Source organism: Vicugna pacos, chromosome 24 (assembly GCF_048564905.1).
Source record: "Vicugna pacos chromosome 24, VicPac4, whole genome shotgun sequence".
Lineage (NCBI taxonomy): Eukaryota > Metazoa > Chordata > Mammalia > Artiodactyla > Camelidae > Vicugna > Vicugna pacos.
Window position 1 is genome coordinate 9114364 of NC_133010.1, and position 16372 is coordinate 9130735.

Here is a 16372-nt window from a genome sequence, read left to right on the forward strand (position 1 = left end):
CACAACCACAATACAAAATTACCTTTCAAGTAATTCTACCAATGGTTTCTGCATTCAGGTAAGCTGATTTAAACAATTTCTCTATATTTACCTGTCTCTTCAGGTTTTGGTGTGGCAGTTTGCCTTGCAACCTCAGTTTTCTGATGGATCCAAGAAAAGTCATTGATTTTTGGTTTATTCCGTTTTTTTTTTTCTTATTGTAAGGATTACTTCCAAGCTCTTTTTATGTTAGAACTAAAATGATACATTTAGTTTCAATCTTGCTTCTTAGCAGAATATGATTATAGGTCAAAAGGATTGCTTCACAAATAATGTGGTCTAAACAAATACCTCAAATTAACCATGACTCTTAAGAAGACAAAAACAAACATAGACATAAAACTAGTTGCTTTATGTCATTAGTAATTTTTATCATATTAGAATTTAGTATGGTTAGCAATTTTATGTAACTATTTTTCTACAAGCCTCAACCAAATTTAGATTAAGGATAATCTTTAAATTGAAGATACTTGAATTTATAATAAGGAAAACCATTTTGCAGTTAAGTCTTTTCTAAATCTGGTATAAAACTTCAGGGAAAAAGAAAAGAATCACAAGTATTGGACAAAATACATAAGGGAAATGTGTCTATAATTTAACATTACCCACAATGCATTGATTTCTTTCTAGTTTATAAATTGACTTTAGTGGAATGCATAAGTTCTAAAAATGTCTTGAATGATCTAGAATCATTGGAATAAACATTAAATTCTCAGAAAGACTAACCTGCTTATTTGAGTAGAGAGGTTTCTTTGATACATAAAGCTTCCTACATTCATGGGATGCAAAACAAAATCACTTGAGAAAAGCTTGATTTACTCTTTGGCACCTTACAATTAATCTCAAGTGGCTCTTGTAATTATTAATTTTACAATTTTAAATTATTTTTATTCTTTAAGCCTAAGAAATACTGTTTAAAACAACAGTTACTTGGGTGCCATTCTTTTTTATTTCTACTAATAATTGAAATAAGCCTGAATTTAATAATTGCTTGCTGTCATCAACAATCTCAATTATTCAACTAATACATTGATGCAAATAAACTATTCCTACCCTAAAAGACACACTATCTGTGTTTTGTCTTCCATCAAAATCAGAAGTTACAGCACTTCATCATATCCTCTCTTTGCATGCTATCTTCCCAAAGTCTGTGCAAAGTCCAGTCTTGTAACCCATCTCTTTGGGTGTATTTTGTAGAGGATGATATTCATTTTTGTTGATCTTTGTTGAAAATCAAGTTTGGCATGCTGAAATAAGAACAAAATGAGTTAATTTTTCCCAAAATATTCTCTTAGCAATGCCAAATTGTTCCAAACTAGCTATAACAAAACTCAAAACAATCAAACACAGTTGTACAGAGAATTGTCAAGGGAAAGCCACATAATCCAATTTCCTTTCTCCATCACATGGAAAATTTGATCTTTTGTTTCTATTTTGGAGTATATGACCTTGGTTTTATTAATAGAGGTTAAATATATTTCTATAGGTATAGATGGAAGATAGCATTAAACTAAGTATTTAAAATTACATAATTATGCTCAAAATTCAACCAGGAAAGTTAAAACGCAGTATACAGACGTTATCCTGTAGGACATGTCCCTACTCTACTCTTCATTGGATACCTCTCTCAGTCCTGTAAATGTCTTAATGTGTCACCTGGAACAATCACCTAATGAAGATGGAGTGATTTGGGCACCTAAATTTTATATAAAAATATGACAAGTAAAGGACAAAGGCAGATAAGTATAATAGTAATCAACTCCCCACTGTCTGAAAGACCATTTAGGGATCCTAAAAGCACACAGGAGTGAAGGAGCACAAAGAGGCAGGAAGAATGGAGCACAAAGAGGCAGGAAGAATAGAGCCCTGCGGACAGAATTAACTTTAAAGTGCCCCCTCACTTCACCTATTTTTACCCTCATAACTATAAGTGATGTAGCTGCTACCAGAATTATTCTTGTTTAAAAAATGAGACATGTTAGGCACAGAAATAATGCTATTGGTTATACTTAAGAAACAATTAGATTTTATTTTTCAAGAAAATTTTTACATAAGAAATACATCAATAAATGTTTTATAAAAATTCGCAGGATGTAGAGGCATGGAATCCCTCATCATCTTCTACTTTCTCTTCCTGAAATTCTCACTTCCCTTCCTCAGAGATGAAAATTGTTAACCCTTGATAAATTTACGTTTATATATAAGTAAATATACACATCCATAAATTCAAAAACTTATATAGGAAAATATTCCAAGTTTTATCCTATGATTTGTCTTTTTTCCCCTCTCTTTTAACAGTTAATATCTATTAGAATTGGGTAGGTTATATTACAGTAACTAATGGAGGCTAAAATTCTATTAGCTTCACCCAACCTATTTCTCATTCATATTTCAGGGATTGGTGGAGGGGGATATCTTTGCACCAGAGTTACTCAGGGACCTACCCTCTTACTGTACCATCCTTAGAGTCATAGCAGTGTAACTGGAGAGCCAGACGTGAGCTTCATACTGTGTCAGCCCAGAATGACATGTGTCACTTTCCCTCTAACTAAGCCCTCTGCCCAGAACTGATCATGTGGACTCACCTAACTGCCAGAGGTATTAGAAACAGGAGTAAATGTAATATTTGGTGAGTATTACTATCTCTGACAATATCTTATGGCTATTTCAGTATCAGCACATCATATATATGTAACATAACTGCACAACCATCTATAGTGTGTTTCATAATTCAGTCAACCATTCTCATGCATGGACGTTAGAGTCATTCTTAACAACGTTTCAATAAACAACTTTACCAGGTTCACTGATCAGCTCAGTTTCTGGTGGCATCATTCAGATTTTGTATTTATAGTACTGTGCCATTTGCAAATAGTGATGATTTTACTTTTTCCTTTCCAATGTGGATTCCTTTCATTTCTTTTTCTTGTCTGATTTCTGTGGCAAGGGCTTTCAATAATATGTTGGGTAAAAGTGATGAGAATGAGAATCTTTGTCTTACTCCTTAGACGAAATGCTTTCAGCTTTTCACCGTTGAGTATGATGTTAGCTGTAGGCTTATTATATATGGCCCTTATTATTTTGAGGTATGTTCCCATTATACCCACTTTCTGGAGTGTTTTTATCATAAATCAATGTTGAAAAGATGATTCTGCATCTACTGAGATGATCATACGGTTTCTAGTCTTCAATTTGTTAATGTGGTGCATTATATTGATTGATTTTAAGATATTGAAAAAAATCCTTGTATTTCTCAGATAAATTCCAATTTATCATAATGTATGATCCTTTTAATATATTGTTGGAGGTGGTTTTCTAATATTTTTGAAGGATTTTTGCATCTGTGTTCATCAGTGATATTGGCCTGTAATTTTCTAGTTTTGGTGATACTTTTGTCTGGCTTTGGTGTCAGGGTGATGCTGACTTCATAATGAGTTAGGAAGTATTCCTTCTGCAGTATTTTTGAAATAGTTTGAGAAGGGTAGGTGTTAACTCTTCTCTACATGTTTGGTAGAATTCATGTCTGAAGCTATCTTGTCCTGAATGTTCCATGGTGTCAGTTATAACTTGTTCACTTCTGATTTTATTGATTTAGGTCCTGTGTTTTTTTTTTTCCCCCTTGATGATTCTGGCTAAAATTGTATCAACTTTATTTACCTTTTCAAAGAGTCAGTGCTTAGTTTCATTGATCTCTTCTTCCATTGTTTTATTAGTCTCTATTTAATTTATTTTTCTTATGATTTATTTTCTTCTACTATGGGTTTTGTTTGCTCTTCTTTTCCTAGTTCTTTTAGGTGTAAGGTTACATTGTTTATATGAGATTTTTCTTGTTTCCTGAGGTAAGCTTGTATAGTGATAAATTTCCCTCTTAAAAATGCTTCACTGCAGTCCCTAGAATTTGGATTTTGATGTTTTCATTTTCATTTGTCTCCAAGTATTTTTGGATTTCCTCTTTAACTTCTTCAGTGATCCTTTGGTCATTTAGTAGCATATTGTTTGGCTTTGACATGTTCGTGGTTTTTTTTTTTTCCTTGTACATTTCTAGTCTCATAGGGTTGTGGCTAGAAAAGATGCTTAATATAATTTCAATTTTCTAAAATTTCCTGAGGCTTGTTTTGTGGGCTAGCATGTGATCTGTCCTGGAGAATGTTCTAAGTGCAGTTGAAAGTAATGTATATTCTGCTGCTTTGGGATGAGCTGATAGCCTTATAAGAGTTGCCTTGCGTGTAACTTGTTGCTTTTTCCTTGCTGCTTTTAATATTCTTTCTTTATCTTTAATTTTTGTCATTTTAATCATAATATGTCTTTGTATGTTCCTCTTTGGATTAATGCTGTTTGAAACTCTTTGTGCCTCCTGGACTTGGATGCCAGTTTCTTTTCCCAGGTTAAGGACATTTTCAGCTATTATGTCTTCAAATACATTCTCAGACCCTCTTTGTCTCTTTTATCTTTCTGGGACAAATATAATGCTAACATTAATGTACTCGGTGTTGTCCCAGAGGTCTCTTAAACTGTTTTCATTCAGTTTTGTTTTTTTCTTTTCAGCATTAGTGACTTCCATTACTCTATTCTCCAGCTCACTATCTGCTCCTCTGTATCATTTATTCTCCTGTTTATTCCTTCTAGTGGATTTTTCATTTCCATATTGTATTCTTCATCTCTGGTTGGTTTTTCTTTATATTTTCTAACTCTTTGTTAAAAATTTCTTACTTCTCACTCTGTGCATCCATTCTTCTCCTGAGTTCTTTGGTCATCTTTATGATCATTATCCTGAACCCTTTCTCAGATATATTGCCTAGCTCCACTTCAAGTAGTTCTTCTTCTGCAGTTTTTATCTTATTCCTTCATTTGGAATATGTTACTCTGCCACCTCATTTTACCTAACTGATTGTTTTTATTTCTATGTACCTGGTAGGTTGGTTACATTTCCGGGCTTGGAAAATGTCCTTTTGTAGGAGATGTGCTATGCATCCTAGAAGCACACGCCTCTCTTGTCACCAGAGCTGTATGCTCAAGGGTTGTCCCTGTGTAGGCTACGTGTGTCTTACTATTGTGGTGGCTGACTACTGTGGGCATGCTGGTAGGCTTGTTGGTCCCTGGTCCAGTTGGTTGCCAGTCCCTGCCTTGTGCAGAGACTTCCAGCCTCTGGTTGAAGAGGCCAGGTCATGAGACAGCTGGCTGCAGTACCCTGCAGTCCCTGGGGTTAGTGTTGGCTCATTGCTGGGTGGAGTTGGAGACTAAGAGACTCCTGGCCTGATATCCACTCACTGGTGGGTGAAGCCAGGTCCTGGGGCTAGTGCCAGACAACTAGTGGGCAGAGATGGGTCTTGGGCTCTGGCTGAAGGACCCAAGGGTCCCAGAGCTGGTGTCAGGCCACCGGTGGTTGACAGTTCCTGACACAGCTGGCTGCAGTGTCTGTGATGTCCTGAAGCTTTTGCTGGCCGGCTACTGGGCAGGGCCAAGTTCAATCAGTCCCAGAGCAAGTGCTGGCCTACCAGTGGGTGGGTGTGGTCCACTGGCTACAGAACTGTGGTTGTCCTGCTGCTGGTGTCCACTGGCTGGTGAGTGAGGCTGGTCCTGAGGCTAGATCAGATTCATTGATGGGCAGGGTCAAGAATACTGGGGCTGGTTCCTGCCCACTGTTGGATGGAGCTGGATCCTGTGGTCTCTGGCTGTAGGGCCCTGGAGTTCTGCGTCTAGTGCCTGTGCACTGGTGTGTGGGACCAGGTTCTGTGCCCTCTTGTGGGCAAGGCCATGTCCAGGAGAAGCTGGAGGCTCAAGGAGTTCTTGCAGCAGTCTATCTGCTGGTGAGTGGGTCTGTGTCCCTTCCAAGTTGTCTGGCCTTAGACATCCCAGTACTGGTGCCAACAGGTTACTGGGAGGGGGCAGGGCTGGGTCCTGAGGTTAATAAACTAGAAGGAGCATTCCAAAATAGCTCTTGCCAGCAGCAGTGTCCATGTGGCAGAACACACTTCCAAAAGTGTCTGCTGCCAGTTCCTGTATCCCTTAAGTAAGCTGCAGGTGCCTCCAACCTCTCCAGAAGACTCTCCAGATCAGCAGGTAGGTCCAGCTGAGGCTCCTTTCAACCTGCTGCCTCTGCTCTGGCTCCCAGAGCATGTGAGATTTTGATTGCACCTTTTAGGAGTGGAGTCTCTATTTCCCCCAGCCCTCTGGAACTACTGAAAGTAAGTTCCGCTGGCCCTCAAAATCACACATTCTGGCAATTTGTATTCTTGATGCAGGACTCCCAGGCTGGGGAGCCTGACGTGGGTCTCTGAGCCCTCACTCCTTTGACAGAACTTCTGCAATTGTAATTATTCTCTTGTTTTGGGGTACCTCCACATGAGGGGTGTGGGACTTGACTATGTAGGGACTCCTTTCATGCTACCAATAGTCTTTAATATTGAAAAGAAAAAAATCTATGTATCAGTAAAACTAAGTGGTTCAAACTCATGTTGTTCAAGAGTCAACTCTATTTCCTTTCTCTTAAGAGAGATACATGGGGAGTAAGTTTTTCTCTCTCTTATAATATGTGCTGTTGGTGGCAACCTTGAAAGCACGAGAGAAGGCTAAATGAATACAAAGAATGAGGCATTGCTGAGACAAATCCACAGAGAAACAGAATTAGAGTCCTGACTGCTGGAGGTCTGAAGATTTTCCACTTCTGGATGTGTTATGTAAGAATACACATTTCCTCATAACTTAAGCCCATTTTAAGTAGGTTTCTACAACTTGTATTTAAAAATCTTTCTGGAGGTTCAGAGAAATGATGCTGGTTGATAAAATGTGTATTAGATCAGAAATTATTTTTAGTACAAGTTAAAGGAACCTGATATAGCAATGGAGTATTTTGTTTCTAAGACTTTATGTCCAATTTTACAAAGCACAGAGGGATGTTTGAGTAAATGCTAACACATTTTATCAACCAACATAATTTCCCTGAACTTTCAGTTTTTTACCTACTTTTTATAACTTACTGTTTCCTTCCCACCAAATCATATCCCTGCCCCTTGATACTTAAAAATCTTTATTTATGGGGGAAATTTCCACACCAACCTATTAATCCCACTCTGGATATTCTAAAAAGACCAAAACGTACTCATATGCCAAAAGGCTGTGCTTTCAGAATTCCATGTCCCAGTCACCAGCTCTGTACTTATTTATTAGTGTTTTCAACCTGTGTTGGTGTTTCCTCTTCCACTACCTTGTGAAAAGCTAGGCCTGAGGTTCCCTTTTCATTTCCCATGGCGCCTAACACTTGAGTCTAGGGGAGAAAGGGCTTTTAATCAATTTCTACTGCTAATAGATGATATAAAACACTCCTGTAGTTACCTAGGGGAAGCAATTATGAAGTTCTTTGGTTTTCTGCTTCATAGATTCCATTCACTTGTTATCATAAAATCTGAATGGAGTGGACCCAAAAGAAACATTGGCTCACTATCCCCGAAATGTGAATGGGACGGGAAGCAAAGACTAACAGGGGTAGCTGTTTGTCACAAACTGATGTCTCTCTTTAATTTTACATCACATGCGTTTTTCCTGATACAACTCTCTTTCCTGCTCAGGCTGGTCCAGCTCCAATTCTGTGTCCTTGGCTCTGATGTCCCTCCTGACAGACAGCTCACCTTTGCTATCCAATTTGAGACCATAGTGCTGTCCTGTGAAGGCTCACCTTGCTCCCTCCGGGGCCACGTCCTGTTAATCATCACCAGCCTAGTAACAGGGATGTTAATGCTGCACCCATAATACTCCCATCTCCCTCCCCAGGCCTTCTGGGCTGCTCAGATGGCTAATGTCTTGTTAAAACTTTTTTCACTTATTAATTTTATCTGTGACAGAGCCTGATTAGCCTCTGAATTACTCCGTGTCTATTTTTAGTCTGCCATGCTTCTATCCTTCACAGACAGTTTAATCCCGAAGTATTAATTCGTCTCTATATAACGTTGACTTGTCTTTCTACAGGTATCCTAAATCTTCCTGTTTTCACTCAAGGTCCATCCTCACTGCTTTAACTCGTGTTCCTTGCCCATTGCTTTCAGCGATTCCCCTCTCTCAGTGGGGAGACAATTCCTTGTTTGGAAGCCATGAGGAAGCTTGAGGCCTCTCATTAAACTATTATCAACACATGTGAGAAACGATACACGATTGTAAATATCTGCAATAAACAAGGCTGTTGTGAGCATCTAGCCTTACTGTTCTGTAAGACATTGTTGAGATGCTTTTTTTCTGTACTTCAGGTTCTAATAAATCCTGCTGCAGAAGAAAACTAATATACCTGAATCCAATTGAAACCAAAGCAAGATGGTTTGAAACAGCCTTTGGAATAAAGTGACAATAGCAAAGAGACAAATTATGGAGTCCAAATACTCAGTGCTATGTGCAGGAAGAAAGAAAATAGAGAAAAATGGTGGTTAGAGAGCTTGTAGGAGGCAGTGCTGTGATTTATATCCGTATCTTCACAGCTACAGCTGTCTGTCTTTAAAAAAAATTGAAACTAAAAATTGATATACAAACAAAATGAATTTTAAGTCATGAACCGTGGATTATTTTTCTCAGATAATTAACGATTTTTTTCAAGTCCATGTTTCAGGAAGTTGTTACGTTTGTACCTGGTTTGACATAACTGTAGATTTTTCACCTGCTTTATCCTGAAGTCTGGACCATAGGAAAAAAAAAAAAAACACAAACATCTTATCAAAGTGACAAGACAATGATCCACCATGTATCTTGGCTGCAAAAATATGTTATTAGATTCAATTTATCATGAAAAATTGCTAGATTGTGAGAAGGCTGAAATGGCAGCATGGCAAGAGTGCAGCTCTTTGGTACTAATTATCTTAAGCGGTGACCTTCCAGGTCACGCCAAACCCTGTATTAATTCAGGAGGAGAGCTTAGATGGCCAACTCAGAGACATCAGAAAATTCCAACAGAAAAGTGTGCAGCTTAACTCTTACAAGACTGCGTGAGCAGACACACATTACCATGCTATCTAAAGTCCCCACAATCTTATCGCAAGCTATCTTTCCAAACTTGCTTGTCACTCCTCTCTGCATAAATTTCCTTTGGTCAAAATAATATTTATTCACTTTCATTGGAAGAAAGCATCCTTTCTCTCAGCCCTTTGCCCTCACTGATGCTATTCCAGACCACTGGATAGCCCCTGTCCACCCCAGCCACTTGCTAGTAATCATTCTTCTAAGTCAAACTCACCTTAGGATACCTTAAGATATCCTTAAAGCTGAATCTATCCATCTTATCCATCTAATCAACTACTTAATAACGTGATAAATACCCTCTCTGCCTAGGGTAGCAATTTTTACATAGAAAGAGGTATAAGTGAAGTAATTGTTGATTCTTTTACTGAATGTGTCCCAGAAGCCTTCTTCCCTTATCTTCTTTGCTACTTACAGGCCACATTCCTTCCAGCTGAAGTCACAGGATAAGCCTGTTAACCAGAGTAAGTTTTAAGTAGCTAATGAATAGAATTTTCATAATATAAATTTTACTGCCCTGTGGACATCTACGTAGCACGTAAATATTTAAACATGTGCGTGCATGTGTGTGTGTGTGTGTGTGTGTTTCCAGCTATTGCAAAAATTTAAATTACCGAAAATTTCCAACACTTGAAATCACAAGGGACCAAATTGCTGGCATGAATCATTTCTTCCCTCCCTTTCTCCACTCTATGGTTTCTACTGCTCTTTGGAATCACTATTTATCTGGCAAGAATTTTTTTTTTCTGGATTTCTAGCTTGAGTTCTTCCCTTAGGAGCACTGCTGACCCTCTCAGTCAGACATAGGGTGGCAGTTACTGTGCTGTGTAACTTCATCAGTGTGATCCTCTCCCTCTCTCTCTTTCTCTCTCTCTCTCTCGTTAGAATTGAAAGCACCAACAGCAACACATCTAAAATCTGTGCCCTTTGAGACATAAATAGAAGAGAATCTCCATTTCAGATTATGCTAAAATGAGTCATGTAGATGAAGTGGCCCTGCTCTTCTTTTGCTAAAAACAAAATACCATTGAATCCTGCATCATAGCGTTATTTGTGATGACGTATTTTGTGTATTACAGGTGTAATATAAAAATATTATTATCCTTAAACTCCAGGTCCTTGTTGTGGAAGAGTAACTTTCATATATCGATTATCACTGAAATGTCTAGGGGCTAGAAAATATTGCAGTAAGCCCTGTCTTGTTTGTTGTTGCCCATAGGCTTCATACTACGGTTCACCTCTCACTCTTTGTATGTGCTTTTTTTTCCCTCCTGGAGGAATATTCATCTCCAACATCTTCATGCGGGCTACTCAGTCATTACCTCCATGGGTTCAAAGTATTTCCTCATCCCCAGTGGTGTGATGCAGTCAATCCATACTGGCTCATTATAGTCAATTGTTAACATCTTTAGAAATTGGTGAGTCTATTAAGCCATAGTTAAACACAGTTATTGTTAAAAAAAAAACTTGAAATTAAATAAAGTGTATTTGAAACCATGGTATTAAATAAATAAACTCATAATTTTCTAAACATTTCTAATTATACTCTTAAGGTTGAATGGGGAGATATGGTTAGAGATTGGTTATGGGGGTTCCAAGAAAAGCACAGTAAACAAGGGTAAGGTTGTTATGCAGATTTAAACCTTTGACTTCTCCATTGATAAGAGAGTCTTTTGTTTTAGCACCCTTCTATTCCTAGTACAGAGAGAAAGACACTCTTACAAAGGAAGATTTTCCTTATAAATATAAATGTCCCTCACAAAAGGGAATTTCTTCTTCGTGGTTTTCAGAGCCTCTCCCATGTCTGCATTTTCTTTCATTTTTTTAACTTGAAGTATAGATGATTTACAATTTTATTTTCAGAGGTACAGCAGAGTGATTCAGCATTTCTAATAATTTATAATCCATTAAAAGTTCTTACAAAATAATGACTTTAATTCCCTGTGTTATACAATCTATCCTTGTGGCTTATCTATTTTATACATAGTAGTTTGTATCTCTTAATCCTATACCCTTAACGCGCCCTTTGCCTTTTCCCTCTACCCACTGGTAACCACTAGTTTGTTTTCTTTATCTGTGAGTCTGTTTCTGTTTTGCTATACACATTCATTTGTATTATTTTTTTAGATTCCACCTATAAATGATATCATACAATACTTGTCTTTAATTTATTTCGCTAAACATATATTATTTTTCCTTTACTTCTATCTATGAACGTGGGATATGTTTCCATTTTTTAATATTATCTTATTTTTGTATTTCTCCCTTCACACAAGGCTCTTTTTTTTCTTTGGTCATAACCTTTGTTTTAAAGCCTGTTTTGTAAGACCTGAGTATTGCTACCCTCATTTTCTTGTCATTTCTGACATTAAATATCTTTCTCTACCACCTCACTTTCAGTCTGTGTGTGTCTAGCTCTGATATGATTCTTTTATAGGCACCATTGTTTTTTAACCCAATCAGCCACACTATGTCTTTTGATTTGAGTATTTAATCTGTTGGCATTCAAAATAATTACTGATAGGTATATAAGGGTTGCCATTCTATCACTTGTTTTCCAGTTGTTTTTGTAGTTCTCCTCTTTCCGTTTCTTCTTTTTTTTTTTTACATTTTTTATTGATTCATAATCATTTTACAGTGTTGTGTCAAATTCCAGTGTTCAGCACAATTTTTCAGTCATTCATGGACATATACACACTCATTGTCACATTTTTTTCTCTGTGATTAACATAACATTTTGTGTATATTTCCCTGTGCTATACAGTGTAATCTTGTTTATCTATTCTCCGTTTCTTCTTTTTATTTCTTTTCTTGTGGTTTGATACTTTTCTTCAGTAATGCATTTATGTTCCTTTCTTTTCAGCTTTTGTGCAACTATTTTAGGTTTTTAATTTGTGGTTACCATGGAGTCTGTGTGTGTTGACCTATATCCACTTGTTTTATACTGACACTCTTTTTAAGTTCAGATACATTCTGAAATATCTACAGTTTTTACTCATTTCCCCCATATTTTGTGTCTTTGATGTCCTATTTTACATCTTCATGCTTATCCCTTAACTGTTTACTGAAGTTATATTTGATTTTATACATTTTGTCTTTTAATCTTCATAATGTTGTATTTAATTGGTTGATCCTTAGTCCTTACTATATATTGGCCTTTCCTAGCGGGAGTTTCCCTTTCCTATAGATTCTGACTTCTTTTCCACTCAGAAAAGACTCTATAACATTTATTTTAAAGTTGGTTTAGTATTAGTGAACTCTTAGTTTTTGCTTGTCTGAGAAGTTCTTTGTGTCTCCTTCTGTTTTACATGATAATTATTCTAGGTAGAGTATCCTAGATTGCAGGTTTTTTCCTTTTGGGACTTTGCATATATCCTGCCACTCTTTTCTGGCCTGCAACATGATCAGCCGATAATTTATGGAGATTCCCTTTTATATAAGCCTTTATTTTTTCTCTTGTTGCCTTTAGAATTCTCACTGTATCTTTAACCTTTGTTGATTTAATTATGACCCGTCTTGGTGTGTGTTTGTTTGGGTTGAACTGGCAGCCACTAGAGCAGATGTGTCTCCATCCTCCCTTAAGAGAAAGCCTGTGCACAAGTCCCTCATGAGTGGAATTCAGGCTTCCTGCAGCCATTCAAGTAGTCCAAGTGGTCCTTCAACCAGCCAAGGTTTCTCATCTCCCCTCAAAGGACCCCAGGACTTGAACATTTTATCTGTGGTACTGATTACTCCTCAGTACATGTCTGCCCATATAACCTCCCCTTTTCTCTGGATTCCCTCCAACAGGCAAATGTCCCTACTCTATTACTTCTCTTACTTTCCCACCTTAGAATCTTGTTTGTACAGGGTTCCTTATGCCAGTTTTCCATTAGTTTTCTTTGAGAATATTTCCACATGTAGATATATCTTCTTGATGTCTTCACGGGGGAAGTGAGTTCCACATTATTTTACTCTGCCATCTTGATCGAAACCTACAATATACTTATAGCCATCTCAAGGTAATCTTTATGCCAAAGAGGCACATTTTGGGGTGGCAGATTCTACTCTCCTTAGAATCAATGGAATCTATGGAATCTTTTGTTAAACATTACATATTTTATCATTTTGTTAATGTTTTGCTGTTCATCCTTTATATCAGGAAGATTCATAATAAACATGTTTACTTTAAATATATCCACTGTTTGCCCACATGGCTGATTATTAAACATCTATTGGCATAGCATTGTCTCAATTGCTCCTACTTCAGTTCAGAGAACTCTGGGCTTCTGTAGAACCCAGTACCAGTTTACCATGTCATATTTGGGTAAGTGTTATTTATTTGTGATTTCTACCAAATTGTAAGCTCCTAGAAAGAAGAAGTTATGTTTCCCATTTTTGTATTCTCACATCTAACGCAGAGCCTCAAATAAATGTCATGAATAAATAAATCCCTACTGCCAGTTGGAGAAATTAAAGATCAGAAATTCAGGATATTTACCTACTATCATCATATAGTTAGTAAATTACAGAGCTAAGATTTGAACTAGAGTGTGAGTGTAAGTTGCTCAGACCTGGACAAAGGGACAAAAGTTCCAGTACCAAAGTCCCGTTTTTCTATGACAGTTGTGAAGGCAAAGGCACTGTCTCCCACTACTGAAATTTCTACTAATGACCAGCAAATTGTGGAATAGAGATGAGAATTTTGATTGTGTTTGAGCACTTTTCTGATGCCTGTGCAATTGAGCCAAGAAGACAGATGCATAAAACCAGAGTCAAGTGGTTGAAAAGAGAAAAGTAGGTACATCTGCTCAATAAATGACAGACATCAGGAGCCTTCTATTTTGTTGTTACGGAGTGTGACGGGAGATTAGTGCAGTTTGGTAATTTTGAAGACACAAGACCAGTAACTTGACCTTATGGCTAATTTTTGGAGTAATTTGAATCAGAATAAAGGGAAAATCTTATGAGGCTGAGGTTGATTTTTTTTTTTTCCTTTGTCCTCATCTCCCCTACACCTTTTCCTAAGAAGAGAGTAATCAACAGCCCTATTCAGACACCAGGACACATTTTGCTGAACAATAGATTCAAGGGGGAAACTTTAGGTAACACAAAGGCAGACGAGCTACGCATTTTTCTTCTTTGATAATCAAATCATTATCTTTGTCATCGTAAGGACTATCTTCTTACAGTTGAATTCAACATAGAGTTACTTTTCTTATCTGATCTTTCCTTTCACTCCGCTAGATTCCATTTCCTGTCCTATTTGAAATTCCCTTATAATTCATATGGCAGCAGCCTAGTTTCAAAGGCTGATGATATTGACAACTTAGAAGGAGAAGAGGTTTTGGTTTCCTAAAATGTCCTCTCACTCCTCCCTACTCGCCTCCCCCCCCCCCCCCAGCAATTTCAGTCTAGATCTCAAGTAGGCACTTTCATTCTGCATCTTAATTCTGAAGGAGCTGGTTCTTCACATGTGCATCGCCCGATCAGCAAACTCTCTTTTGCCCTCCTTTAATTAATTACTGTTTGTAAAGAGCTCAGAAGATGAATGGTGCTATATAAGTGATAAGTATCATGATTTCATTGTCCTATTCCAGTTCTTCTCGGAGTGAAGTATCATTATAATAATCAGCTTGTTGCATTTATAACTCAGGAGGGGGAGAGCCATAGTAGTAATACCTTTGCTAGCTCCATTTCTGAATTTCTGGAGAAGCTACTGAACCTTGCAGTGTCCCCTGGGGATTATTCTCAGGCTTCATACATTGATTGTCCCTTAGAAAACCAACTCCTTGAGCATAAATCAGGTACGATATAAGGGGTTTCACTGGTAGATTAAAACGTATATGGAATTTTTATTCAAATGGCTTAGGTTTCAGCTTTAATTCAATGATTGTGTGAATTGGAATAATCATGTAACTCTCTCAAGTCAATGTTTTCATATATAAATGAGAATAAAGATGACACCCAATCCACAGGAACATTATGAAGATCAGGTTAAGTAATGTCCCTAAAAGCATTTTGTAGGCTAAAAAAAAAAAAACCCTCTTTATTTTATTTCTTCATATCATACTTTTATGTAGATTCAGTTTTTAGAAAAATAATGTATAGTGAGGAACTTTAAAAATTGTAAAGCATGTTACCTGGGATTTATTTTTCTAAAGATAAGATGATAAAAAGGACCTTGGCTTGTAATTGTTGACTTGAAGAGCAGAAGTCACTTCTGATTGCCATTAGGAGAAAGAATTGCTAAGTCATTGAAACAAATAAAAAAGATAGTGGAGAAGAGAAATAAATATATGATTACTCAAAAGCCAAACTAAGGGAAATGGAGAAGAAAATGACACAGACAAAAATGGTGAAGGTGGGAGAAGTGTTAATTCTGGAGGAAAGAGCACAAGTTCAGTGCTAAAGTCTTACAGTCGGTGACGATGGTGTTCATCCTTCTTTCCTTCATCAGGAAGTTCCATATGTGGTTGACTTTGGCTGAAATAAAGGCATAATGGCACTGTGGTTGAAAGCACAGCTCAGACTTCCTCTATTCAAATCCTTGCACTTATCAGTTGTGTGAGTTCTGTTCCCCCCAGTACCTCATTCTCCTGTTATCTTGCTCCTTTGGTAGTGATAAAAAGTCATCTGCCACTCTTGCTTCTTTGAAAGTAATCATATTCTCAGTCTTTCTCAGTCTTGCGCTCACTCTCGCTCTCTTGTCTTCTTTGTGTTCTGTAGTTTTACCAGGTGGTGTCTGAGAGATTTCTTGTTAGATATGGTGCTTGATCTCTTTTGGTTTCTTGAATTTGTGGATTGTTATCTTTCATCATTCCTAAGAATCCCGTGCCTGTCAACTCATACATGCATTAAGGATATAGATAGGGAGGTCACTAGATACATGTAAAGATGGATGGATAGATAGACAGACAGACAGATAGTATATAGATAGATATGTAGATCAATTCCAAAATTGTCAATTGTTTTGTCTAGCTGCCTCATTATTATAAACTTTGAAGCTGTCTTATTCTATGTCCAAGCTGAATATTATCACCACTGCCATTTCGTGTTATAACCAGGATTGTGTAGTAGACGGTTGGCTGTGATGACAATGACGACCTTTGTGACTCTGTTTATTTTTTCCCCTTTTCCTCATACCTCTCTGACAGGCCCCAGTTCAGAAGACTTTGGGGAAATCAAAAATAGTTTTCATCCAAGGGAAAAACTGAACTAACCCAACTGCTCAAGAAATTAGGGAAAGTTTTACCACCTAAAGATGGAAAGAGATCCTTCAACCGTGTTGGGCAGACTTCCACCAACATTCTATGTGACCTTGAATACATAATTTATCCTCCCGGAATATTTTGCTCCC

At 37.3% G+C, this 16372-nt stretch overlaps 1 long non-coding RNA gene across 2 annotated transcripts; it reads left to right on the forward strand.

Annotated features, from left to right (window-relative positions):
• Positions 1-9: 9 nt before the first annotated feature.
• On the forward strand, positions 10-16355 carry LOC140688875 (uncharacterized). 2 transcript variants are annotated; one of them, XR_012063719.1, is made up of 6 exons: positions 10-58; positions 2593-2668; positions 6597-6716; positions 9451-9497; positions 10311-10451; positions 16170-16355. It is a non-coding gene; the product is annotated as an uncharacterized lncRNA (long non-coding RNA). The 2 variants fall into 2 exon arrangements; XR_012063720.1 differs by lacking the exon at positions 9451-9497.
• Positions 16356-16372: the final 17 nt, after the last annotated feature.